Source organism: Bison bison, unplaced genomic scaffold, assembly GCF_000754665.1.
Source record: "Bison bison bison isolate TAMUID 2011002044 unplaced genomic scaffold, Bison_UMD1.0 scf7180017864468, whole genome shotgun sequence".
Lineage (NCBI taxonomy): Eukaryota > Metazoa > Chordata > Mammalia > Artiodactyla > Bovidae > Bison > Bison bison.
The window spans coordinates 3841326-3868117 of NW_011495029.1; the positions used below are offsets into that span (position 1 = coordinate 3841326).

The 26792-nt window shown below is 39.0% G+C and overlaps 1 protein-coding gene across 2 annotated transcripts in view; it reads left to right on the top strand.

Moving 5' to 3' along the window:
- Positions 1-26792, top strand: part of DENND5B (DENN/MADD domain containing 5B) — a 221470-nt gene that overhangs the window by 713 nt on the left and 193965 nt on the right. The window lies entirely within an intron of this gene.

Here is a 26792-nt window from a genome sequence, read left to right on the forward strand (position 1 = left end):
GGACTTCATCCTTGAGTGTTCGCGGTCTGCGCCGCCTCCGGCCTCGGGTTCTGCGCTGACGGTGGAGTCACCTTTTGGAATCCTGTCGATTTGGCAGTATCGCGGGGGCTGGCGAAGATCTTTGAACCTGGGGACTTAGGACGATGCTTTGTTGATACCGCCTATAGGGTTCTGAGTTTAAGTAGTTAGACATTTCCACTCAGTTGGGTGCACCGAGTGTTGCTGCCTGGGTTTTCCCGGAGGGGCATCGTGCGTCCTCTTGACTCATTATTTGATGGCGCAGTGCGGGGCTGAGCTGGGGAGCAGCCGCTGGAAAGGGGGCTGTTAAAGGCTGGTGGTGGAGGGGGCAGGGGTGTGTGCGCAGTGTCAGGAGGAGCCTGGGGAGAAACGCCTGATTTCATTTTTCACGCCTGTTTCTGCTTGCCTTCTTGGGTTCTGAATCTCGATTTTTTTTTTTTTTGTACGTGTGAGACAAGTGACATCTACCGCTTGAACTTTATCTGTGTCAGTGTTAGACACTTAGGTCATAGCCTTTCAGAACAGCTTTTTTGGACATAGCATTCTTGATTGCACCAGTGTGTGTGTGTTTCTTTTCCTTTTTTGGCGGGGAGGGGGTGACTGTGAAGAATGTATTAAATAATAAACAGTAGTAAACAGAACTGTTCAGCCTTTAGAACAATACCCACCAACTCAGCTCTTGGCTAAATGAATATCTTAAGTCAGTTTCACAGCAAAACCTTTTCAACAAAAGCTATGAATAATTTTACTTAAAATTTTTATATGAAAAGAGAGATGAGTACCAGGCTATGTGTAATTATATATTCCTGTCCTTTCTTCATGTACGTATTAGGAATGGCTTTGTTAAGGGTTACGGAGTTAGAAAAAAGAAATGTTTGGAGAGATTCCTCTTTCAGGATTGGTGAAGGGTTATTTTAGATTTCTAGAATCCCTTTCCCCCTAAACATTTCCCTAAACATTTATGACACTGAGTCACTTGGAGACCTTCCGTCAGTGGCTACTGATGACTGGAAAAAGCCTGTATTTTTTTCTTCATCAAGTCTGTATGCCTAGTAAAGCTAGAAGAACACCTTTAAGTGTCACCTGAGTCTCTTTGGGCATAGTGCAAATGGCTTTAACAAAACAGGAAAAAAACATTTTAATGCATTCATTCAGTAAGTAGTTTTGAAAGCCTTTAGGTGTAGATTGTGTTCTAGGCACTGGGCTCAGCTGTAATCAAAGCAGTCAAAAAAATCACTGCCATCATAGAGCTTACATTATAGTGTAAAGAAATAATAAACATATGTAGTTTTGTCAGAGGTTATTAAGTGCTGTGAGGAAAAATACATCTGGGAGATGAGAGTAGGGCAGTGCCAACAGAATGATGGAATTTGTAGGGTTGGGTTGATTTTAAATAAGATGGTTACGGAAGGCCTTGCTGATAAGGTAATGTTTGAAAAGAACCCTCAAGGAGGAGAGGAAGCTGGCCATGTGTATTGTCCCAGGGTACAGCATTGTAGGCAGAGGAGACAGCATGTGCAAAGACCTGAGGTGGAAGAGTTCCTAGTTTTGTGGTAACAGCAAGGAGGCCAATACTGAGTAAGAAGGAGAGTAGTAGCTGTCATCATTGAGAAGAAGTAGGGCTTCATAGACTGTTAGACTTATAGATGGGAAACCATATCACTAGGCTTTGAGCAATGTAATGAGATATGATCTACCTTCTAAAAAGTTGGCTATGGCTGCCATGTTGACTAGACTATATCAAGGGCAAGATAGAGGCAGACCAGTTAGGAGGCTCTTTTTCACTCTTTGAGGCAAAAGTTGTTGGGGGTTGGATCAAGTTATGTGGTTAGAAGCTGAGTATATTTTGAAGGTAGAGCCAGCAGAACTTGGTGATGAATTGAGTATGGTATTCATAATAAAAGAAAATGATAAAAAAGAAAGGACTCCCAAGATTTTCTCTCTAAACAATTACAAGCACCTGTTTACTGAAATTGGAAGACTGATGGAGAAGCTGGCTGGAGAAGATTAGTTTAGCTTTGGGCATACTAAATTTGAGGTGCCCATTAGACATTCAGATAGAAATACCAAGTAGGCAAGACATCTGTCAGGGCCCCTAACTTTATTTTTAGGTGTAAGTTGAAAGCCTTGAAGTTAGGTGTCACCCAGGGAGTGGATGTAGATAGAAAAGAGAAGAGGTTTGAGGATTGAGTCCTGGGGATATTGCAACATTCTGAGGGGAGAAAGATGAGGTGGAAACAACCAAGGAGTTTAAGAAATGTGGCTAGTGTGACAAGAGGAAAACAAGAGAATGTAGTATCATGAACCCAACTACCAACTTCTTAACTTTTTCCACAGAGCTACATTTAGGGATCAGGAAACAAGGCTGGTGAGTTAAGCAAATTAGTCACAAGGTTGTTTCTGTTTTGCTGCATTAATTTCAGAGTTAATGATAGTTAGGTTTCTATTTTACTTTTCTGGAACTAATCTATTTTTATCCTACTGTTTCTTAGCAAGTTGTCACCCCACCTGTAGAAGATCTTAATTGACTTCTGTTAAACATAAACCAGTTGCTTTATAGACTTGTTCTTAACATATACATATTCCTAGAACTTACACTTTGCAGGTGGTGGGTCATTGTTATCAAATGAAGGACACGAACCATATGATGAAGTAACAGTTAAATAGACTGAGATCTTATGAGAAATGAGATCTTGTAATAAAGTGATCTGGGCTTTACCTTGCTTTTAGACACTCCTTCGGTAAAGCTTTGCTTTACCAACAATGGAGAAGACGTCTTTCATCGCATATAGGTCTTTTAACAACTGAAAGTAATTTGAACATATATAAATTTAAAATATGGAGGTCCTAGAGATTTTATGGAAGTGTCTCTCTCTCTATGTATACTGATACAGCAGTATTGGGCTTCCCAGGTGGTGCTAGTGGTAAGGAACCCATGTGCCAGTACAGGAGACATAAGAGATGTGGGTTCGATCCCTGGGTCAGGAAGATCCTCTGGAGGCAACACACTCTAGTATACTTGCCTGGAGAATCCCATGGACAGAGGACCCTGGCGGGCTACAGTCCATAGGGTCGTAAAAAATCAGACACAACCAAGTGACTTAGCACGCATGCACGCACAGCAGTATTGCCTGTTGTTCTTCTCTGCCATGTCTTAGCTGTTGTGCTTCTCCTACTCACTGTGTATTTTCAAGATGTATTTGATCCATAAACAAATATGTCCCTTAAATGTTAAAGCATAAATATTTAAATTTCCTTTAATGTTAAAGATAAGATGTTTCAAACTGACTATTGCATAAAGAAGAAAGGAGGTGTAAATAGAAGTCACTGGAATTAGTTGATGTGAAGGGAAGTAGGTATCATTTTGAAATTTTCCTTTATGTCTCTCATTTCCTCTAAGACCAAGCTGTAGGAATTTATGTGGCTTGATTTACAGCAACAGATCTTTTAGGCAGTAGAAAAATGAAGGATATAATTAGACCTTTATTCAAGTAACGTAAATATGCAAGCCCCCAAATATTCCTTCCCCTAAGAGGGAAAGAAGCGTCTTTGTTGCTCTCTTTCATAGTACCTTGTACATAGTGTTTAATAAGTGAATATAAAGTTTACAAATGAGTCTGCAAATTGTGTGGTGACCAGAATATTCTTAAAGCTTTTCCATGGTAGCTTGGATTCAGGAATGCTGATAGATATGGAAGTCTGATGGATGAGATCCCTGCTTTGTTTCGAGATCTTCCTTGGTGCCTCCAGCTGTTTATTTTTAGCCTTGGTGTCTTGGCTGTGGTTTAGAGCTTAGAGGCAGTGGAGACCATGTTCTGAATTCAGATATAAAATTTTGTTAAAACTGACAGTATCATGCTGCAGTAGTACTGGAAGGGACCTTAGACATCATTTAGAGTGGAGAAACGAAGACTGAGAGTTTAAGATCTCAGAGATCCCATTTGATCAGAGCAGGCACCAGACTAAAGCCTGGTGGTTCTTTTTTTTTTCGGCCGTGCCATTCAGCTTCCTCAACCAGGAACTGAAACCAGGACTCCAGCAGTGAGAGCAGCAAGTCCTTAACCACTGGACCACCAGGGAATTCCAAGCTTGGTTGTTGTAATGCACAAAGCTGCATAGTTATTTAAACTCAAAAAAAGACGAGCTTAACGTGAGTTCAGCAAGCATTTCAGGATTACTCTCAATCCAGACTGAATGTCATGGTCAAGGCTGTGCTAAAGTCTTTTAAAAACCATGGCCAGGTGTACAGAGGTGGATGGGATAGGAGCTTCCCTGATCTGACCACAATTGGTACTGCCTGAATTGTTAACTTTGCTGACATCCTTGGTCCACAGTAGATTATGTGTGGGAGTTTGCAAGGTCTGCCCTGGTAACTGGGGTGCTGGAGAAGGAATAATACAAGGATCAACTTCCGTTCGAATGGGGCCAAAGAAGAGTCAAGGTCTAATTGCTGTGGTATAGTGATACTTGGTTTTAAAAATCCACTTGGAATAAAATTCTTTACAGTGAAATTGTCCCAACAGTGAGGGCAACTAAGTCCTAGGGCTCAGGCATCTCCTGCACTGGTTCATGCAGGACATACCAGCATAGGAGCTCAGAAGAGCAAAGATGAGATAGTTAGGAAAGAGGGGAGGAGGGAGGAACATAAGTGTCTTTGGAGGAGAAATAGTAACAGAAAGGGGAAGAAAGGGGACGAGAAGATAAAAAGGAGGCTGGAGGAGGGCAGGTACATATATCCAGTGCGGAGGAGTTGAGACAGACTGTCCTGACATTTCTGAGTATATTCTTTGATTTGCATTTCCACTTCTGGTCACAGACACTCTTGGAGTAATAGAAGTAAATGTCTAGAATATAATGCATTGTTAGTCATAATTTCTATTGAACTCCATATGGAAGAAAACATTTTCTTCTATGATTTGTTAGAGGGTAGAGGCAGTTCCTACATAAGGGACTTCAGTCAACTATACTTCAATTTTAAAAAATAGGTACTTTAGGAAACAAGTGCCGTATGTCCAAATCCTTAACAGTTTTGATTAGGCTTTGGATTAATTATTCAGTGTTAAATGCTTATAGTGTGCCAGGTTGAGGAGTATATAGGTGACAGTCACTGTTTTGAAAGAATCTACAATAAAATAGCAATAATAAAATAACTTTCTGCATGCCAAGCACTAGCTAAATGCTTCATAACTATTACCTCATTTTATCCTGACAACAACCTTAGGAGATGGCACTATTTTCTCTATTTTACAGATGAGGAAACTGAGTTTATCAAAACAAAAATTAAAAAAAGAAGAGTATATATTTGATACTATACCTGTTCTTATTAATGAATGTTAGATATAATGGAAGTATAAGGTATTTACTGCACAAATAAAAACACTACTTCCAAAAAATGTTAATCCTTTTGTTCTTCTTATTGGGTTTTATACCTCTCTTTTCTTGGCATAAATTACCTGTCCTTAGATAAGTTTATAGTTTTTAAAAGGAATGTTGCTTGCTTGTGAAACCTTGGCTGGTGTGGCTGTCAGTACAGTTGTTAAAGCTGTATGCACAATCAGAAGCTGAGAATCCGGTCCTGGATCTGTTATTTAGGACAGCTCTGGGTCTCAAGTGTTTTTATATGTATTGATGGGGTTGAATGAGGTGCTTGGTTTCTGAATTTACCACTCCTCTCCTTATGGGTTGGAAATTGTTTTTGAATGAAAAACTAACTGTATCAGTTTTTTAAAAGATTAATCCTAAATGACATAGAACATGAAGACTGAATATACCCCATATTTCTACATGAGGATTGATGAGTAATTATAATCTCAGCCACAAGGAATGGAAAAAAATAAGTTAGTCTGTGCCGTGCAGTTTTTTAATAAGCGTTTTGAAATGTTAGTTCATGCGCGCTCAGTTGTTATCTGCATGGACTCTTAGAAATCCAGAGATCTCTGTTTGAAATGACCATGTTAAGTAATCTCTAGAAGTCTGTACTCTAGCGGTGTAGATGATACTGCCAGTTCTCCACAAAATAGCCAGTGGGATCTTAGAATAATTTTTTCCACTTAAAATTCTTCAGTAACTGTCTTTGTATTCAGATCAAGATTCAGATTCTTTATTGGTATCTTAGTTTATTCAGGCTACTATAAAAGAATACCATATACTGGGTTGCTTATAAACAAGAGAAATTTATTCCTCACAGTTCTAGAGGTTGGGAAGTCGAGATGAAGGTGCTGGTAGATGAAGTGCTGGTGAGGTCCTACTTGCTGATTCCTAGATGACTGTCTTGTATTGAAAGAGGTGAGGGTGTGTCTGAGATCTCTCTTATAAGGATTATGTATAAATTCCATTCACGAGGGCTCCACCCTCGTGACCTAAGCACATCCCAAAGGCCCAAGCTCCAAATATCATCACATGAGGGATTAAATTTCAACATAGGAATTAGGGGGGTGGGACACAGATTTTCAGTCTGTTCACCGTCGTTGGCAGAGCCCTTCATAATGTGCTCTCTGCCTGTATTTCCAACCTTTTCTGATTGGAACAGTCTTTCCTGTTACATTGGTTTTCTTAAAGGTTCTTAAACAGGGCAAGCTTCTTATCTCATGACCTGTTTATCTTCTGTTCTCTCCCTAGAACCTCTTCCCCTAGACCACCATGGTCCATTATAATTATTAATATAATGTGAGACATGTTTATAGTTTTAAAATTTCGAGCCACATTTAGAAAAGTAAATAGAAACAGGTGATATTAATTTTAACGATATATTTTATTTATATATCTAGGAGATTATTTCAACATATAATCAACATAAAAATTATTCGTGAGATATTTCACATTCTTTTATTCTTACAAAATCTTCAAAATCCGGTGTGTATTTTATGCTTACAGCATATCTCAATTGGACTAGCCACATTTTGAGTGTTTGGTAGTCATGTTTCAAGTGTTCAGTAACCACATGTGTCAGGTAGCCACCCTTTGCACAGTGTAGCCCTACATCTTTGCAAGATTGGCTTCTTCCTGTTCAAGTTTTTGCACAAGTGTTGCCTTCTCAGAGTAGCCTTCCCAGACCATCCTATATAAAGTTGTGTCCTTCCTCTCTCTCCCTGCCCAACCCTTGCAGTCTCCCTGCTTTATTTCCACATTATCTATTTCCAGGTATATTGTACTTGGCATGTCAATATTTCCCATTCGATTGTCGATTGTTAGCTCCTGGAGGGCAGGACCATGTCTCTCTAGTTTAGTTTTGTATATCCAGTGACTAGATTGTTTGAATAAATGAATGAAATCCCTTGAGATAGGCTTTCCTGATAGCTTAGTTGGTAAAGAATCCACCTGCAATGCAGGAGACCCTGGTTTGATTCCTGGGTCAGGAAGATCCCCTGGAGAAGGGATAGGCTACCCACTCCAGTATTCTTGGGCTTCCCTTGTGGCTCAGCTGGTAAAGAATCCATCTGTAATACGGGGAACCTGGGTTCGGTCCCTGGGTTGGGAAGATCCCCTGGAGAAGGGAAAGGCTACCCACTCCAGTATTCTGGCCTAGAGAATTCCATGGATGGTTTAGTCCGTGGGGTCGCAAAGAGTCAGACATGACTGAGCAACTTTTGCTTTCACTTTCACCCAGTGAGTAGATTGTTTGAATAAATAAATGAAATCACTTGAGATGGATAAATATAGAACTTTTATTTTTGTTACCAACAATAAAAGTTAGTATGTTTGGTTTATTTGTGGATTTTTTAACCTCTAAAGTGGACTAGCGTTTTTTGTTGTTTTTTTTTTTTTAATTGGAAATTTGAAATTGATAAAAAAGCAAGAGAGTAGAAGAATGATTAATCTTTTAAAAGGTTTATGTCAGCTTTGTGGAAAGCTATTGTGGAAGCTATTGCGTTCCATTTCCTTCTTTGTGGACATCCACATCGGTTTTGGGCCTGGTCAGCCAGGACAGTTCTCTTTTTCTATAAAGTTTAATCCTTTGTAATTTTTCCCCATTTATATTTTGTCTTTATCATACCTTATGTAATGTTCTCTTATGCCTGAGACTTGACTTTTTAAGATTTAATAACCTCTTAGCCAGAGATTCCAGAAATTTTCAGTATGAGGCTACTTTTCAAACAGCCACTTTTCTACACTACTTTTCAAACAGAATGCAACGATAGCTGTTTTAGTGTGAGGAGATAAGAACTGAGAGTTCTAGGAATAAAAATGGAAATGTTTTATGTACTGCTGAGACAGCACATCATGAGGCTAGAATAATATGAAACAGTTCATTCCTGCACCTTTCCCAAGAATCCATGATTTTTACTAACTGTATTCTGAATTAAATATTGTAACTATTTTAATTAATGGATTTCTTAAGTTAGTGCCTTTTATTTTCCTTTCATAAATTTTTATACATCACTGGTGTAGAAAGTTAAGTTTGAAATGTAGAAAGTTAAGTTTGCTTTTTTAAAATGACTTTCAAAGATACATGCTAGCACTATTATGTCAGAAGTATCTCCAGGAAATCCCCTTTTTATAATGAAGTTGTGAAAATAGTTAATGTTTATTGGGCCATGAACTGTGGTTGATGATTTATAAACATTATTTTGAATCCCCACAATAACTTGAGTGTATTACTATCATCACTTTATAGGTGAGGAGGCTGAGGTTTGGTGAGTTGCTGCCCAGAGTCACAGACAGTAAAGGCCAAAGCTGGAATTGCATCCTGGTGGCCCTCTTCCACTGTGCCCTGCTGCCCCTCCAAGTACTCCAGACCAGCTGTCCTCAGCTGGTGGGTGGTGACATATTTCCAGGCCTGGCGGCTGTGAACTGGGTCACAATTAATTATTAATAATAGTTGAGGACTTTCTGGTGGTCCATTGATTAAGAATCTGCCTGCCAATGCAGGGGATACAGATTCGATCCCTAGTCCAGGAAGATTTCATGTGCCGTGGATCAGCTAAGCCCATGTGCCGCAACTACTGAGCACGTAGCCTAGAGCCAGAGCTTCGCAACAAGAGAAGCCACAGTAGTGAGATGCTCTCGCATGAAACACAGTAACCCCTGCTTGCTGCAACTAGAGAAAGCCTACTGATAGCAATGAAGGCCCAGCATAGCCAAAAATTAATTAATAAAAAATAGGTGAAATACTGAGATTTTAAGTGGTATTTTTAAATAAGTGGAATTAATTCAATATCTGCCCTCTAAGGATGTCATTCTCACTTCCATTCCTATGTGCTTTTATTAAGTGGTGGAAGAGAAAGTTGGCGTTACATGCACTATACCAGCAATTGTGAATAGCCCCACACAGGATGGGAAATCTGTCTTGTTAATGCTACCACCAAGCTGGTTATTCATGAGCAGTGAATAGTTTCCATATATTTCTATTCTATTAGGAATACCATTGCAAAAGTAGTCTGTTTGCTTCCCTTCCCTGTAGATTCTTTTTTAAAAATTATTCATAGTTCAAGGGCACGTATAGGAGTATGTTTTTGAACTCTTCATGCTGATCTAGATTGTTTCTTGATACTTTTCTCAATTATGAAATGTGACAGTGTTTTGCCAAAGAGCTTTCTAAACTATAGGATAAAAATATGAGGTAGAATTATAATTTTAGAGTTGTAGAATTTTTTAAGTTCAACCCTGCTGTGGACTAGTAGGCTGAACCCTTAAATACAGCTTGTAGACCTCTAGGTTTTAAATGGAGAAGGCGATGGCACCCCACTCCAGTACTCTTGCCTGGAAAATCCCATGGATGGAGGAGCGTGGTGGGCTGCAGTCCATGGGGTCGCGAAGAGTTGGACACGACTGAGCGGCTTCACTTTCACTTTTCACTTTCATGCATTGGAGAAGGAAATGGCAACCCGCTCCTGTGTTCTTGCCTGGAGAGTCCCAGGGACGGGGGAGCCTGGTGGGCTGCCGTCTATGGGGTTGCACAAAGTCAGACACGACTGAAGCAACTTATCAGCAGTAGGTTTTAAATATGAAACCCAGTTTAGAGATATTTTAAGTTTTTTTTTTTTTTCTTGCTTCTATATCTCAGAGGCCTTATGATGTAAATCCATCTGTCTTGCGTAATTTTCTGGTGCTCTGGCTGAAAGAATCCAGGTTTCTGCTATGAAGATCTTGTTTTCTTGCCTTCTTTGTCTTCCTCTTCTAGTACAAGACACTCCTACTGTCATTTATTTAACACACAAAAGTATTCTATAGTTTGAAGAAATATCATATAGAACTGGTATCTAAATTAAGTTTCAGATAGTCATCATGGCACAAGTTTGCTCACAGGCTAGGTTTTTGTACTTTTTTTTCCCCAATTTCTTCTTCAGAGATCACCCTTTTTTTCACTTTAGTTCTCATGAAGCCACAACCTGCTCTTTTGGTTCTTTTTTTCTGTAATAACGGGGAGAAGACTTTTTTTTTTGGCAAAAATTTTTATTGTCATTAAAATCTCATAGGGAAGAAATTCTAAGGTCTCATTGAATCCTCTAGTTATCTTCATCCTTAGAAGAACAAGGAGGAGTTTTTATTATTATTTATTTATTTTTTTTGGCTGCACTTTGTGGCTTGTGGGATCTTTATTCCCTGATCAGGGATGGAACTCCAGCCCAGCAGTGAGAGCACCAGGTCCTAACCACTGGACTGCCAGGGGATTCCCAGGAGGAGTTCTTATTTCCCACAGTTATTCATACTTTCATATGAATACCTTTCAAAGGTTTCATACTTTCTGTTTCTAGTATCCTTTCCATTTCCCTCCTTTTTCTTCCCTCATAGTCCTTTGGGAAAACAGGGACAGTCTGCTAGATCAACAATATTCTTTCTATATATTAAAATTATATATATATTTTTTCTCCCAGGACTAAAATAACAGAGATCGTTTCCCTATAGGCAGATGAAACATGATTGTTTCATAATCATCCCATAATCTCATACAATTCCCAGACATGGAAGTCCTCCCTGTCATGACTCAACACCAACATATCAACTGTAATTCCATGACAATAAGGTATTGACTTTAATAAGAGTAGTTTGGGCAGTAGGAATTTAGGACTGTAGTTGAGTTTGATCCCTGGGTTGGGAAGATCCCCTGGAGAAGGAAACAGCAACCCACTCCAGTATTCTTGCCTGGGAAAGCCCATGGACAGGGCAGCGGGTGATAGTCCATGGGGTTGCAAGAGTCGTGTCGACCGAGTGACTAAGAACAACAACATATGTTTAAAGTTTATGGGTGATGCACTTCTGGCACCACATTTTGTTTTACTTTCTTGGTTAATTTTCTTCACTTTAAGTTTAACCCTAACTTTTAAGGAAATTTAAATGGCTGGGGTAACAAGATAATAAATTGTTTAAAAATATTTCCCCATCATATCAAGTATGTTCTTTTTCTTAATAAATAAACTTTTGTCCAGATTTTAAAATATTCTGGCTCAGCTCCACGGAAATGAGCTTTGGTACTTGACTGTTTGCTTCATGCCATTGTTCATTAGAACAATGACTGTAATGTCACAGTTTATTAAAACAAAAGCATTGGTACCATTGAGGTGATTTGATTATGCCAAAATAGGTTATTTTGTTTAGTTGTTCTCACTCCTGTCTGGCAGTGCTTATTTTTCCATTGGCAGCCCTGTTGTAATTCTATTTTAAATAAATACCTGAAAGCTGTGTGGGCTCGAATATAAAATCTTGCGTGTTCCTCACAGTGAAGGATTGAGAGGCCTCATTTACTGTGAAGCACTGGGAAGCTGTCTTGTCCCTGGTGGAAGGAGCCACTGGGGAGAGAGGCAAAGTGTGTGTGTATAGAGGGTGGAAGGTGACGGAAAACAAAAAGTTAAAACCGTACTTATTATTCCAAAATCTTCGTTTCCTGATCCTGCTGATCCGGTACTGTTACCCTGTCTTCTGTGTGGAACACAGTTTTGTGGTTAGAGTGTGATAAATGGTACAGAGATAGCCAGACAGACGCCCTAGATCCTGGAGTCCCCACAGTACTTGTGTGAGAGAAGTCATTACAGAGTCTCCTGTGCAAATGTCACACCTGCTGAAAGTTTAACAGTCATATTCACTCTTCCCTGGAATGAAATCTCCTGTAACAGAAATAAAAATGTTGCTTTTTCTGAATGTGGCCATAAGGTCAAGAAGTAGACATATTTTGTTGAATCATTAGGGAGTAGAAGCCTTGCTGTGAAATACCTATTGACATGTATGCATATTTAGTATTTATTTCTGTGCCCCAGTGAACCCTGTTGAATAGATCAGGTGACAGCTTTTATCTGAAAGTCAGTCTTTGAGGGGCAGCTGAAGCGTGGGTGTGTGAGTGTGAGGGATTGGTGTTTTTTTCAATGTCGGGCAAAGAAGTAACTTCTTAAATTCCTTGCTCTTAAAAATAAGGAATACTTTCATAAAATTCAGATTTGCTCTGGGACTTAAAGGAAATGGTTGTATTATTTTAGTGTGTGTGACTGAATAGTTTTTTAATGTCTTCTGAAATAATGAGATATAGGCTCCTCTCAAGTGTGGGAACTGTTTTGCACCCTGTTCCCCTGTTCGCTGACCTCTGCCTTTTGACCCTGTTGCTTTGTGATGAGATTATGGGCCTTTGGGCTTTTCACCAGTCCACCCAGACTTAGGTTTCGTTATACAGAAACATAAAGCTTTAAAGCTTCCTTAAAAGGTGTTTTTAGAATTGAGGCGAACATTCAGATTTAATTGTGGGCATGAGTTTTTGTAAATATTTTTTCTTTAAAATGTTTGTTTTTTTCTGTCCAAAGTATTATATATTTTCTAATAGGAACTTTAAAGTTTTGTGGATATGTATATGACTAAATATGTTTTTTCCCCCCCTTCAGAGTAAAGTGTCACAAAGTAACAGTGTGTATTTAGAGAGAGACTTAAAATTCAAGTTTTCTAGCTTAAGGGAACCAAGGGAGACCCAACTATTTGCTCTCCATTGTTGGCTTTTTAGGCATGAGAAGTTAAAAATCTGTATTCAGAGAGTGTTATACAAGAGCAACAAATCAAATATTTCCAGAGAGAATCAATGCTTTCACCTGCTTATCTTACAGTAAATACTTTTTAGACACCTTGCCAGATGCCCAAAATAGAGAAGGAAGAAAATCAGGAACAGACGAAAGGAGAAAAACTCATTTAGTTTTGCTACTTGTTTGTAATTAATGTGATAGTTTTTGTTTTGTTTTTGGAAAGAGCGTAAATTTAGTGTCAAAAATAAAGGTTTGTTGATTGTGTATTTTATTATTGTTTTATATACTGTCTTCAAGATTATACAGAAAACTATGCATTTGCTCTGTTTCAAACACTGTGGTAAGACTTTCTGAAGAATGTCTATTTACATGCTGTCCAAAGGATTTATAATAATGAAGCTTTTGGACTTTTGTTTACATGGCACTTTCCTGCTACTGAATACCCTACCAGAAGTGAGGATAAGCAAAACAATTGACTTGAGATAATGAAAGACAAACTGCTTTTTTAAAAAAAATGTGGCTTTTAAATTATAAAAATAATGTGTGTTCAATTTAAAGACTGAAGTAGGTGGAGGATTGTATTAAAGAAAACAAGCATTTGTTATCCCAGAGAGGTGGAATTTAAAATAAGAATAGAAGTTCTAATTTCTGATCACTAGGTAGAAGCCACAGAGATCGTTTTACTAAAGTGTTGTGGTTAAATGCGCTGGGCAGTAATCTGAGAAACACAGTAGGATTTTCTTTTGTCCAAGGCATTGCCATTGACTTAGTAAGACAGTTGTGATGACCTGTGTGAACTGTTATTTGAGGGAGTGAATGAATAAATAATACGGAATTGTCTACTTCAGCTGTTTACTTTGAGGGATAAAAATTAAATGCTTAGTACTTACAACAGAATTTTTAAAAAACAAAAATCCTCTATAAGGTGAGTAATTACAATGAAATAGGAAAAGAAATAGTGGCTTTAAATCTTAAGAGTTTGACATTAATATATATTTTTTCATTATGGAAAAAGAGAAAAGCGTTGGTGACAAATAAGATAGGTAGAGGAAGGAGAAACTGGTAAGCAAAAGAGGCGGCTCGGTGACAAATGAGATAGACTCTTGATCTCCATCTTACTGGGAATCCAGTTTGTTTATAGTCACATAGCGGAGTGGAAATATGTTTAGATGGCATAAGAAACCTCTGGTGGAAAAGGTGCTTGTCTCCCCTCAGGTTGCTGAGCCTAGAAGCAGCAGCAGATCCGACACTTGCCCCTCACAGCTCCTGGCCTGCCTCCCATGTAGGGACTGTGTAAACATTTCAGGAGCAGCGCTGGCAATGGCTGCAGAGGATGCAGAGAGGGCTTGCTATTTCCTTTTTCATGTAGCAGAATAAGGAGAACAGGGACAGTCTTTTGATTGTCTTGCGGTGTTTTGGCTGTTCTTTTAGATCCTTTCTGTTAACTACTTTCCTCCTGCTACTGCTGCTAAGTTGCTTCAGTCGTGTCCAACTCTGTGCGACCCCATAGACAGCAACCCACCAGACTCCCCCCGTCCCTGGGATTCTCCAGGCAAGAACACTGGAGTGGGTTGCCATTTCCTTCTCCAATGCATGAAAGTGAAAAATGAAATTGAAGTTGCTCAGTCATGTCTGACTCTTAGAGACCCCATGGACCACAGCCCACCAGGCTCCTCCATCCATGGGATTTTCCAGGCAAGAGTACTGGAGTGGGGTACCATTGCCTTCTCTGACTTTCCTCCTAAAAGATAATCAGATGTTAAAAGTCATATGTTTAACTAACCAACCAGAGACCTAAACATACCAAAGAGGGGATGTTTGTCATCCTAACTGAAAAAAACTTTACAAGAACAGATGTGCTTCTCTCATTTTCTTTAAACCTGTCCGTTTCCTGCCATGAATGTGAGTTTTGTCAATAATAACTATGCATTCGAAAAATTGTATGAGTAAATGAGGCAAAAGTCTTCCTCCAAAAGAAATTTTTTTAGGGGGAGAGAGAGACAGATAAGGAGGGAGGGAGGGGGAGAGGGAGAGAGGACTTTAGTTCTTATCTGGAGAGGTATTATTTGCATTTTTGTTTCGGTTTAGTTATTTTAATTTTTTTAGGATGGGCTGAATTGAGGTGAATTTTGGTTGTTCTAAGATCTGTGTCTAGCAGTGATTCTTGAAATTTTTTTTTGAGAATATTAACACATTCACAAAAGAAAGTAGAGAGGCAAACCATGGGGAAGAGAGGGTTTATTTATGCCCAGGTCTCTGCCCCCACTTTTTGTTTTTATAACTGGATATGTACCTTACACACTTAGAAAGAGGTATATAGACTAGCTGCCTTTAAGCATTTCATGCAATGGAGATGAGTCTAGCTTTTAGAAGTTTTTTTCTGTCAGTTAGAATACTTGTGACTATAGGTCAAAGAGGACCTAAGAAATGAAGGGATTTGGCTGGTTCACACAACAGTTTTCTTCGGGTGGAGGTGATCAGGTATAGTTTAAACAGAGCGCTTGCCCCAGTTCACTGCAGTTCTGTATGCTCTGTCTGTCCCAGTGTTGACTTCCTCTTCAGTTTGGCTTCCTTCATGGTATTAAAATGGCTTCACATTTGCACTTCACATCTTCCCTAGAGGAGATTTAACTTTTCCTTCTCCACTCCCCACTCATGTCTGAAATAAGAATCTGGGTCTTTGCTATGACTGGTCCATTTTAGGTCACACTGCCCAGAGGGCATCCTTGAATCGTTAGTGTGGCCAAGGAAAATGGGGTTAAGCTGTTTAGAGACCAGTTTGGGATGAAAGTACAGGACTTGTTCACAGTGGAAGAGTGGAAGATTGGCTGCTGGAGTGCAGCCTCTTTGAATGCTAGACTTTGAAGGCAGAACATGCTTCTGGGCTGAGTTCTAGGAATATTACTCTGGATGAGGGCTTAGAATAGAATCAAAGTGGGGAGAAACTAGAAAAGGGGAACCAATTAGATTGTTTTACAAAACAAACTAGAGAGGAAGGGCCTGAATTAGGGTAGTGGTGGTGGGAGTAAAGAAGCAAGGATGGATGTAGGAAATAGAATAGATATAGGAAGAATTGAACTTGACGACTTCAGTGTGTGTAAGGTTAAAGGGGAGGTGAGATGCATAGGACTAGACTTTGCACCCAGGCAACAGGGCCATAAGAGTGTCATTCATAGCGGGAACCCAGGAGGATATAAGTTTGAGAGGATGGAGGTGAGTTTAGTTTTGAATTTGTGGTAGTGATGGTGCTGGTATGATGTTATTTTTCTTTACATTGGGGTGGACTAAAACCACATTCTCCACATCTTATTATAACAGTCATGATTAACTGTTAAAGGGTGTGTGGGTGTGTGTGTGTGCAAGTATTAGAACCAGAACTTGAATTCAGGGCTTCAGACCCAGAATTCCATAGTCTTTATATTATGTCACACTTAACACTGTTTATAGACATAACTCATGCATTATTCTCCTTTTCTCTCCCTCCTCCCTCCTTTCTTTTCTTCCTCGGAGCCAAGAATATATGTGTGTTCATTTAAATCTCTGTTTTTAAACATGAAGTATAAAAAATACCATAGGGATTTCCCAGGTGCTCCAGTGGTTAAGACTCCGAACTTTCACTGCAGGGGGTGGGGATTGGATCCTTGGTCAGGAAACTAAAATCCCACATGCTGTGCGGTGCAGCCAAAACAAAGCAAAATTATTATTAAGGAAAATATAGAAAGTGCCCAGGACACAAGCTGAGAGACGTATTTTTGAGTTACGAAAATTCATTGGACATTAATTAGTAAATAATTTACCTTTCTCCCCAGCACTTCAGTTTGTAGTTAAATGCACGGCTTTTGTGGCAGGCTTTAGTAGAGCATTTAGAATGCATCTGTATTCTTCAGCTGTGAGGCAGTGAACCATATGCTGCATAAACTCCCTGGAGTTTGTACAGCAAACAGCTCCCTCACCAGTTTGTACGTACTTGTACAGGGTTCTAGGCATTCCCACCTGGAGCATTCAGGCCCTGTGTTACTTGCTGTAGCACTCTGCCTACCAGTTGGCTGAAACTGCATGTATGGTGCATACTGTAGAGGCTGGTAAGATATAATTGCTCAATAAACATGAGCTACTACCCTTATTAACATATCTATTGGATTAAACCCCAGACATGGATGAGGTTTAAGATGTTTCTGGAACTGTCCTTTAGACATTAAAAAATAGTCCCTAGGGCTGTGCCCTTTTTTTAAAATGACAGCTAATTTTATCCATTATTTTTATTTTGAAATGTTTATTTATTGATTGATTTGGCTGCCTCGGGCCCCTGTTGTGTTATGTAGGATCTTTCATTGTGTTGTGCAGACGCTCTAGTTCTGTGTGTGTGTTTCAGTAGTTGTGGCATGTGGGCTCCCTTGTTGTGGCACACAGGGCTTCGTTGCTCGATGGCCTCTGGGATCTTAGTCCCCTGGCAAGGGATCAACCCCTCATCCTCTGCATTGCAAGGTGGATTCTTCACCACTGGACAGCCAGGGAAGTCCATATTCATTATTTTTGAAATAGATAATATACTCATTTGGTATCATTTTTAGAAGATACAAAAAGATTATGTTAAACAATATGTCCCCTTTTCCAGCTGTCTAGTTCCTTTCCTCAGATGCAACCTTAGTTATCACTTTCTTGTGTATCCTTCTAGAGATATACTATGTTCCATGACATGTTTCTTATCAATTTCAGAGTGTACTCTTAACCTCTGAACTTTGATATATTTCTCTTACCCATGTTAACTGCCCTTTTACCCCACTTTAATCAGTAACATTAATGATAAAGATATTGCCCAAGTTATATTTTTTATTGCTTATAGCAGGTCAGGTACTAACTCTAGCTTGCTGTCGGCAATCATGTTCAGAGATTTTAAGTACTATGCCTATATTTGCATTGCTTGTGGTAGAAAAAGAACCAGAAAGGGTCTTCTGGGTCCAAATTCAGGCCCCTTTTCCTAAAGAAGAACTTAACGGGTTTCATGAGTAAAAGAGCCCACCCCTTTAATCTGATGGAAAGCAGGGCACTTACATTGCACTTAAAAAGAATCATAATAAACTCATTAAACTTAAATCACATTAAACAAACACAGGACCAACTTTGGGCTGTTGTACACATGAGAATTACAGATTTTATTGGTTGGCTGTCTGTTTTAGGGGTAGATTATCTACACATACAGACATAAATTTTGTGTGTGTGTGTGCGCTTTGCTTTATTATTTTTCACCTTATGAACTTTTTTTTAAACCCTGTGTCCAGCAAATCTGTTGATGCCATTTTTCCAAGAGCAGCTGCTCACTTTCTGTCCCTTTGTCACATTTGGTAATTGAAATATTTCAGACTTTTTCATTATTACTGTAATATTTGTTATGGTGATCTGTGATGTGTCTTTGATATTACTATTGTAATTGTAGCACTAACCAAGCCCATATAAGATAGAACTTAATCAATATATGCATGTATTCTGACTGCTGTATAAATCCACTCTTCCCCTGTGTCTCTCCTTCTCCTCAGGCCTCCCTGTTTCCTGAGACACAGCAATATGGAAATTAGGCCAGTTAATAACCCTACAGTGGCCTCTAATGTTCAAGTGAGGCCACTTGAACATTAATGTTTAAGTGATGAGTTGCATGTCTCTTGCTTTAAATCAAAAGCTAGAAATGACTAAGCTTAGTGAGAAAGGCAAGAGCCGAGGCAAACAGAAAGCCAGGTCCTTGTGCCTAACAGTTAGCCAAGCTGTGAATGCAAAGGAAAACTTCCTGAAGGAAATTAAAGTTCTCCTCTAGTGAATGCGTGAATGATAAGAGAGTGAAACAGCTTTACTGCTAATGTGTAGAAAGTTGTAGTAATCTGGATAGAAAAACAGGCTGCAACATTCCCTTAAGACAAAGCCTAATTTGGAGCAAGGCCTTAACTCTCTTAAATTCTCTGAAGGCTGAGAGAGGTGAGGAAGCTGCTGAAGAAAAGTTAGAAACTAGCAAAGGTTGGTTTATAAGGTTTAAGGAAAGAAGCCATCTCCCTAACATAAAAGTGCAAGGTGAGGAAGCAAGTGGTAATGTAGAAACTGAAGCTATTTATCCAAAAGATATCGCTCAGATAATTAATGCAAGTAGCTACACTAAACAACAGATTTTCAGTGTAGATAAAGCAGCTTTCTATTTGAAGAAGATACCATGTAGGACTTTCATAGCTAGAGAGAAGTTAGTGCTCGGCTTCAAAGCTTCAAAGAATGGGCTGACTCTCTTGTTAGGGGCTGATGTAGCTGGTATTTGAAGTTGAAGGCAGTACTCATTTACTATTCTGAAAATCCTGGGACCCTTAAGAAAAATCTACTCTGCCTGTGCTCTGTAAATGGAACAACAAAGACAACATCTGTTTACAACATGGTTTACTGATTATCTTAAGTCCACTGTTAAGACCTGATGAGAAAAAAAGATTCCTTTCAAAATACTGCTGCTCACTTGACAATGCACCTGGTCACCCAAGAACTGTGATGGAGTTGTACAGTGAGATTCATGTTGTTTTCGTATCTGCTAACACAACATTCATTCTACAACTTAGGGATCAAGGAGTCATTCTGACTTTCAAGTCTTATTATTGAGAAGTACATTTCATGAGACTATAGCTGCCAAGAACAGTGTTTCTTCTGATGGAACTGGGTAGAGTCAATTAAAAACCTTCTGGAAGGGATTCACGGTTCTAGATGCCATTAAGGACATTTTTGATTTATGGAAAGAAGTAAAAAATACCAACATTTATAGGAGTTTGAAAGAAGTTAATTCCAGCTCTCAAGGATGATTTGATGAGAAATTAGCAAGAGAACTAGAATTAGAAGTGGAACCTGAAGATATAACTGGGTTTCTGCAATTTCATGATAAAACTTGGACAGATGAGCAATTATTTCTTATGGATAAACAAAGTGGTTTCTGGAAATGGAATCTACTCCTGGTGAAGATGCTGTGAAGATTGTTGAAATGACATATTACATAAACTGAGTTGATAAAGCAGCAGCAGGGTTTGAGAGAATTAACTCCAATTTTTAAAGTATTCTCGCTATGGGTAAAATGCTATCAAACAGCATTGCATACTATAGAGAAATCATTCGTGAAAGGATGGGGGAAACTTTACTGTTGTATTATTTTAAGGAGTTGCCACAGAAAATTCCATGGTAGTCCAGTAGTTAAGATTCCGAGCTTTCATGGCTGAGAGCATGGGTTTGATCCCTGGTAGGGGAACTAAAATCCCACAAGTCACGCAGTGCAGCCAAAAACTAAAACAAAAGAAATTGCCACAGCCACCCCAGCCTTTAACCATCCACCACCTGATCAGTCAGCAGCTATCAACCTTGGGACAAGAACCTCCACAGAAAAAACATTGCAACTCACTGAAGACTCAGATGATGGATAGCACTTTTAGCAATAAAGAATTTTTAAATTATGGTATGTACATTGTTTTTTTTTTTAGGCATAGTGCTGTTGCACGCTTAGACTACAGTATAGTATAGCTGTAACTTTTATATATGCTGGAGAACCAAAAATTTCATGTGACTCACTTTATTGCAATACTAGCTTCAATGCTGATAGCCTGGAACCAAACCTACAGTATCTCTGAGGTATGCCTCTGACTGACCAAAGACACCCACATACACAAGACATATGTATGTATGTAGGTCAAAAGGGCTCAAAAACGTAAATGTAAAAGGACTCAATAGATATAATCCTTTCTTTTTTTCCCTTCATATTAAGTATCTTCATGGCTTCCCCAGTAGCTCAGCTGATAAAGAATCCACCAGCAGTGCAGGAGACCCCAGTTCAATTCCTGGTCAGAAAGATCCCCAGGAGAAGAGAACAGCTACCCACTCCAGTATTCTTGCCTGAAGAATTCCATGGACAGAGGAACCTAGCAGGCTACAGGCTCAGTCAAAAGGGCTATATGTCGGACAAAAGGGATCAATGACATAAATGTAAAAGGACTCAATAGATCCTTTCTTTTTTTCCTTCATTTTAAGTGTCTTCATATTTATTTATTTTTTGTTTATAGTGAAAGCCCAGTAGTTGCAGGAGCATAGTTTTAGACAAGCATATTGTTTCAGATTCCATTTCAAATTACAGAGAAATGCCTGGAATCTTACTAACTGTGCTTTAACATATTTAACACAAATTTTCATGCTTATGCCTAACTGCAGTTGCATCCTTCCTTGCTGACACCAATATCCCCTGAGTGGGCCTCAAAGTCTATGAGACTGGCTGGCCAAGTATGGCAAAAAAACAAAGGACTGGAAAATAAGATAATTCTTTCTTTTAATAGATACTTGAAAATAATTCAGAAGTAGAACTGCACATGCTACATTAATGAAAATTTTACTTTAAAAAAACTTTATTATCAGGAATTTCCTGACTGTCCAGTGGTTTCACTGCTGAGGGCCTGGGTTCAGTCCCTGGTTGGGACCAATATCCCAGGAGCCACACCTTGCAGCCAAAGCAGATAATCTTTATTATCTAAAGAAGTACAATATACACATTTGATTAACCTTTTTCTTTGGTAAGATGCATTTCTATAAATTATATGACATTACCTTGATTTCATGGAGTCTTGGTATCCTGAGTGGGGGTTTTGGTGGATTTTGGTAGTTAAGTAGGAAATTAGGCAGTGTAGAGTATATTTTGTTTTCTCTCCTTAGGAAAAAAAAAAAACACCAAAAACAAAACAAAAAGTAAATCCCTCATTAGTATGGAGAGTTTGAAACATACTTAAGAAAGAGTAGTTTAATGAACCCTCATGTGCCTCCATGGACAGAGGAGCCTGGTGGGCTGTAGTCCATGGGGTCGCAAAGAGTCGGACATGACTGAGTGATTAAAAATGCACAAACATATGTGCCCATCAGCTTACTGGCATATTATTTTAGCTCCCCACTCCTTCCTCCTACCTACCAGTATAGAATTAGTTGAAATAAATGCCATATATTGTCATTTCAATCACAATCTTTTAGAATGTTACTCTAAAGATTAGTACTCTTTTATGTACACTTTTAGTAAAGTGAATTTTGGTTTTCTATTTAATCTTCAGATCCCAGTTGCAAACAGTTTATGTGATGGATAAACAATATGAAATGTCTCAATAACGAAATGCAGTAATTAAATCTAGAAGTAAATCTTTTAACATTTTGAAAATTAAATTGACAGATTTTAAAGATGTGACTAATTTTTTTGGGGGGGCCACACCAAGTGGCATGTGGGATCTTAGTGGCCAGACTAGGACTCAAACCTGTTCCCCCTGTGGTGAAAGTGTGGAGTCCTAACCACTGAACTGCCAGGGAATTCCCAAGATGTAACTAATTATTAAAAGCACCAGTGTTATTCTGGCTTAGAAATTTAGACTTTTTTTTGCTGGTCTTTTTCTACTTTTTTTAAAATTGAGATTTAGTTGATTTACAGTATCATAAATTTCAGGTAATTTTCAAGAAAATTAGAAATACCAAGGGAACATTTCATGCAAAGATCGGTACAGTAAAGGATAGAAATGGTATGGACCTAACCAAAGCAGAAGATATTAAGAAAAGGTTGCAAGAATACACTGAAGAACTATACAAAAAATATCTTAATGACCCAGATAACCACAACGCTGTGATCAGTCACCTAGAGTCAAATATCCTGGAATGCGAAGTCAAGTGGGCCTTAGGAACTACAAACAAAGCTAAGGGAGGTGATGGAATTCCAGCTGAGCTATTTCAAGTCCTAAAAGATGATGCTGTGAAAGTGCTGCACTCAACATGCCAGCAAATTTGGAAAATTCAGTAGTGGCCACAGGACTGGAAAAGGTCAATTTTCATTAAAATCCCAAAGAAAGGCAGTGCCAGAGAATGTTCAAACTACCACACAATTGCACACATCTCACATGCTAGCAAAGTAATACTCAAAATTCTCCAAACCAGGCTTCAGCAGTACATGAACTGAGAACTTCCAGATGTTCAAGCTGGATATAGAAAAAGCAGAAGAACCAGAGATCAAATTGCCAACATCCATTGGATCATCAAAAATGCAAGAAGAGCTCCAGAAAAGCATCTACTTCTTTATTGACTACACCAAAGCCTTTGATTGTGTAGATCACAACAAACTGTGGAAAATTCTTCAAGAGATGGGAATACCAGACCCCCTTACCTGCCTCCTGAGATATCTGTATGCAGGTCAAGCAGCAACAGTTAGAATCAGACTTGGAACAACAGACTGGTTCCAAATCAGGAAAGGAGTATGTCAAGGCTGTATATTGTTATACAGCTTATTTAACTTATATGTAGAGTACATCATGAGGAATGCTGGACTGGATGAAGCACAAGCTGGAATCAAAACTGCCAGGAGAAATATCAATAATCTCAGATATGCAGATGACACCACCTTTATGGCAGAAAGAGAAGAGGAACTAAAGAGCCTCTTGATGGAAGTGAGAGAGAAGACTGAAAAAGCTGGCTTAAAACTCATCATTCAAAAAACTAAGATCATGGCATCCACTGTCATCATTTCATGGCAAATAGATGGGGAACCAGTGGAAACAGTGACAGACTTTATTTGCTTGGGCTCCAAAATCACTGCAGATGGTAGCTGTAGCCCTGAAATTAAAAGACGCTTGCTCCTTGAAAGAAAAGTTATGACCAACCTAGACAGCATTTTAAGAAGCAGAGATAATACTTTGCCAACATAGGTCCGTCTAGTCAAGGCTATTGTTTTTCCAGTAGTCATGTATGGATGTGAGAGTTGGAGCATAAAGAAAGCTGAGCGCCAAAGAATTGATACCTTAGAACTGTGGTGTTGGAGAAGACTCTTGAGAATCCCTTGGACTGCAAGGAGATCAAACAAGTCAATCCTAAAGGAAATCAGTCCTGAATATTCATTGAGACTGATGCTGAAGCTGAAATTCCAATACTTTGGCCACCTGATGCAAAGAACTGACTCATAGGAAAAGACCCTGATGCTGGGAAAGATTGAAGGCAGGAGAAGGGGGCGACAGAGGATGAGATGGTTGGATGGCATCACGTACTCGATGGACATGAGTTTGAGCAAGCTCCGGGAATTGGTGATGGACAGGGAAGCCTGGTGTGCTACAGCCCACAGGGTCACAAAGAGCCAGACGTGACTGAACAACTGAACTGAACTGAAAGAATATGCTTCATTTATAGTTATTTTGAAATACTGACTATATTCTTTGTATTGTAAATAAGAGGCTTTCTATTAACATCTTGTTATAAGTAAGCTGTCAGTAGGGCCACTTGCTTGTATTATTTAACTATTGCCATTGAACAAATTATCCTAAAATTTAGTGCTGAACAGAAGTGTTTATTATCTTGCATACTTTCTGAGGGTCAGAAATCCAGGGGCAACTTAACTGGATGGTTCTGGCTCAGAGTCTGTCTATTACAAGGTTGCAGTCAAGCTGCTGGCAGGAGTGCAGTCACCCCAGGGCCCTGCCCAACTGTGGCTGAAGAGTCTGCTTCTAAACTCAGTTGTGTAACTGTTAGCAGCCTGTTTCTTACCACTTGGGCCTCTTTGTAGGCTGCCTGTTCATCCTAATTACATGACTGCAGACTTCCCTCAGAGCAAGTGGTGAGAGAAACAGACAATCACAGATAGACAGATGGAGAGGGGGCTCATGATGGAATCTGTGGGGTTTTTTATACCTTATCTCAGAAGTGGCATACCATGGTTCCTGTCTTATGCATAGGACCCACAGTCCTGCCCTGGTTCACTGTGAGAGGGTATCCTCAGGGCTGTGAATGTCAGATAACGGGGATTGAGCTATCTTGCAGGTTGGCTACCACAATGATTTTGGCAATATTAAAGCCTTTAAATTTCTTTTTTTTTTTTTTTAATTTTTTTTGCTTGTTCAGTAAGTTTATTATTGTCTTATCTGAAAAATCTTGATAGAAAATGTGGTTTGGTTTAACTCTCAGCAGCTCGTTCCTGAGCTCTAAGGAAGCTTGCCTTCTTCTGAGCTACCCGATCTTTCTTCTGGGCAAGTGACATTTTGGGACAGTTCCACCTCTTCTTTTTAACTTCTTTCTTAGGCTTCTTCTCATACACTGGATTCTCTCATATTGCAGCATGAGCTTTCTTATACATCTCCTCCATCATGTCTGGAGTTACGTTGTTCTTTATGTACTGAGAGAATTATTTCTGATTTAGGACTTAAAACTTTCAGCAGTGATTTTAAATAGAATGTGTCAAAGCTGTGGTAGTAGTGTGCAGGATTTTGAGCAATCTGTATTTGAAAGAGATAATACTGATGTGTTGTTTCAGAGGGGCATAGCAAGCAGAATTTGAGTGCAGGCTCTGAAGCAGACTGCTTTGGGCAAGGTACTTAAATGTCCTCTACCTAATAATAATAGAACTCTAACTGCTCTTGGGATTTGCTGGTCAAATGCTTAGAACAGTGCGTGGCACATGAAAATGAAAGTGAAAGTCACTCATTTGTATCCAGCTCTTTGTGACTGCTTGGACTGTACAGTCCATGGAGCTCTCCAGACCAGAGTACTGGAGTGGGTAGCCTTTCCCTTCTCCAGGGGATCTTCCCAACCCAGGGATCAAACCCAGGTCTCCCGCATTGCAGGTGGATTCTTTACCAAGTGAGCTATGCTGGGCACACAGTAGGCGCTTAAATCTTATTTGCAATTTTAATTTTTATTGTTAAAAGAGCTTGAGTGAACTCTGCTGCTTTTGTCTCTGAAACACGGGTTAGAGTGTTGGAAGATGAGTCTGGAGAGGTAGGCAGGGACCTGTGTGCTCTGGGAAGGATGAAGCTTCACCTCTGCTAGCTAAGCAGAGCTGATTTGTATTTATGCCTGGTAACGCTTGGCAATTAGTGTTTATTTTAAACTACTTTGTTTAGAAAAGAGTGGTTAGGGTTTTGTAGCACTTCCTTTGTTCATTTTTGCCTCACTAATAACACCTAGACTCATACTTTGGCCTCAGCAGTACAGAGAATACAGGTATTGTTTTCTTTAAAAAAAAAAAAACAAACAAACCAAAAAACAGTCCCATTTGAAAGAGAAACAATGGTGGTATTGCTCTTTAAAAAAGGAAAATGAAAAAAGAAAGAACGAAAAGGGTGGTAGTAGAAGGGAACTGAAAAGTGCTTGATAAATTATGTAAGGAAGCATTTAGCTTTGGTTGGAAATTTAGTTGTTAGCCAGCTGCAAGCAACCCATCTGGCACCCTTTTTCATTGTTCTTCTGAAATATTCATGGACTCCAACAGCCCTGCCTTGTTTCCATTAGTTCCTCCCATATTCTTATGCTTGGTGGCCCATCTGGAGTTGCACTGAGTTGCCCTTGTTTTGTTTCCTTGTTGCTGTCGATGTAATCAATAAAGAATAGACATTCATGGAAAACTTTGTGTATACTCAAATTCTCTTGAAAAATAAACTGTGAGCCAAATTAAATAATGTAGGATTTGAACAAAATAATCACTACAGTTCATTATGCTTAAAAGTATCTATGATACTCTAAGCGTTTCTGAATTATGCATCTCATTTGATCATCAGCAGTACCATTCATTTTCATTAAAGAAATTTTATTTTTTATTTAGAGAGCATTAGTAAAGTAAACTTTAAAAAAAAGTTTGTAAAAGGTATTTGCATGTTTCTTATTTCTCAGAGATCTCTTGAAGTCATTTAGAATGTAGATCAAGAAAGCATAAGGAATCCTTTTATATTTTAAAATTAGCTTCTTTATTGAAGTATAGTTGGTTTATAATATTAATTGCAGGTGTAATATAGTGATTCAGTATTTTTACAGATTGTACTCCATTTAAGTAATGGCTGTATTTCCTTG